Source organism: Pituophis catenifer, unplaced genomic scaffold, assembly GCF_029215685.1.
Source record: "Pituophis catenifer annectens isolate HBS135680 unplaced genomic scaffold, rPitCat1.0.hap2 SCAF_18, whole genome shotgun sequence".
In the NCBI taxonomy this organism is placed as follows: domain Eukaryota; kingdom Metazoa; phylum Chordata; class Lepidosauria; order Squamata; family Colubridae; genus Pituophis; species Pituophis catenifer.
Genome location: NW_027256898.1, coordinates 2352813 through 2355312, shown reverse-complemented (window position 1 = coordinate 2355312; position 2500 = coordinate 2352813).

Here is a 2500-nt window from a genome sequence, read left to right as displayed (position 1 = left end):
TTCCTTTCCTTCCCTTCCCTTCCCTTCCCTTCCCTTCCCTTCCCTTCCCTTCCCTTTCTTTCCCTTCTTCTATCTTCTTCCTTTCCTTTCCTTTCCTTTCCTTTCCCTTCCCTTCCTTTCCCTTCTTCTATCTTCTTCCTTTCCTTTCCTTTCCTTTCCGTCCTCCCTCCTTTTCTTCCTCCCTCCCTCCCTCCTTCCCTCTTTCCTCCCTCCTCTCTCTCTCCCTCTCCCTCTTCCCTTTCCTTTCCTCCCTCCCTCTCTCCCTCCCTTTTCATTCCTTCCTTCCTCCTTTCATTTCTTTTCCTTTCCTTTCTTTACCTTCTCCCTTTCCCCCTTCTCCTCTTTCTCCTTCTCCTTCCCTTCCCTTCTTCTCCACATTATTTTTTAAACATTGCATTTATGCCCCCATCTCTCCCCTCCCCCAACACAAGGCAGCCCCCATTGGGGGAGAAAAGCTCCCTCCATTTTAGCTGCACGTCAACCCTGCGAGGTAGGAGAGGCTGAAAAAAATCAACCCAAGGTCACCCTTCCCAGAGGTGGAATTAGCACCTGGGGTTCCTCGAAGCTCTTTTGGTCGGAAATGGTGTAGGTAGGGTCTCCTGCTGAGCGGTGGGGTTGGACTAGATAACCTCTGAGGTGCCTCCCAATCCATCCATTCAACGATTCCGTCCTCGAATTGGGATTCCTGCTCCGGGCAGAGGGCTGAGCTAAATGACCTCCACGAACCCTTCCTATTTTAGGATTCAATTCACTTCATTGAAGCCCCTGGCCCAAATTCAAAGAAAAGGCTGAGAAATAATAATAATTTTAATGCCACCCTTAATCTGTTTTAACCAATTCTTTTAATAATTTTAATTGGTTTTGTCTTTTTAAATTTGGGGCCAAACAGAGATATTTCTTTTAATTGTTTTTAATGTTTGTATTATATGTTTTTACCTGGCTGTACACCGCCCTGAGTCCTCAGGGAGAAGGACGGTATATAAATTTGAAATAAAATAAAATAAAATAAAATAATAAAATTAATAAAATAAAATAATTGTAAAAATAATCGAGGAGGCAGCAATTTTCAGCAACCAGGGGCAAAGTTGCATTTCACTTTGCATTCTTCAGCAGAGCAGGAATAATTTAAGCAATAATAGTATTTCTCGACCTTTGAAGAGGGGTGGACTTCAACTCCCAGAATTCCCCCATGCTGGCTGGGGAATTCTGGGAGTTGAAGTCCACCCCTCTTCAAAGGGTTATGGTTAAAAATGGTTAATGCGAAGGCGTATGAACTTAAAATGATCAATATGCCTTATCATATTAAATGGGGCAAGGATTAAGGTTGGTGTGTCGGTGTGTATTTTAGCCTGACCTGTTGCTATTTTTGACAACTTAATAATGAATCTTAGAATACCAGAGTTGCATATTTTCACTTCAGGAAGAAATGGATTAATTTCGGTAAACCCTGTGAAGATTGGCTTGGAAATATATTCTTTAATCCTGCCACCCAACCAGGAAACTGAGTTATTATTCACAGATTTTTATTTATTTATTTTTTTAAAATTTGATTTATATGCCGCCCTTCTCCGGAGACTCAGGGCGGCTTACAATGCGTTAAGCAATAGCCTTCATTCTTTTGTATATTTTATACAAAGTCAGCTTATTGCCCCCACAAACTGGGTCCTCAATTTACCCACCTTAGAAAGGATGGAAGGCTGAGTCAACCTTGAGCCTGGCGAGATTCGAACCTGCAGTAATTGCAGGCAGCTGGTCTTAATAACAGGGTGCATTAGACCACTGTACTACCAAGGCTCTTGGTAGATTGCAGCTGCTGGAGGAATTGCCAGCGAGTTAGGCGAGACGATAACTCGTGTTATACGGTTCGGCGATTCTACGATTTAACTCAGGAATTTACGATTGTAACGCTGTAGAACCAACCGATTTTTATCAAGACGTTGGATTGTATTCTTTGGAATAGTTGATAACGAACAATATTTGTGATTGTAATAAGGGGATTTAAGGACATATTAGGAATTACGTTATGTTGTGGGATTTTAAAGTGAAGGGGTTTAACGTAGAGACGAAAAGGAGAAAAAAATGAATTTTATTAAGATTAGAGGTTAGGACGAAGGGTAATATTGGTCTATAAAAATTAGAGAATAAACACAATGGCAAAAAGGGAATATTGGAGATGATTGAAAATTGTTTAAATTTGTGAACCGGCTAATGCTCTGTTCAGAAAAAATACATGGTATGTTTGTTGGTGCAAAAAAAAAAAAAAAAAACTTTTTCCAAAAAAAAAAAAAAAAAGGAATTTATGATCCCAAGAGCTGAGATTAGCTCACAGCTAATTTCGATGAGTCTTCGTTCCTCCATTTAGCTGAACCCCTATTTTTTCCTTAGCTGCCCCATAATAACCCAACTCTTGGGAAATGGGGGGGGGCGCAGGTGACCAAGGAAAGGTATGTTTTTGGTACCTTCCAAGAACGGATAATAAGTAATTTCAATAGTTTAAAGC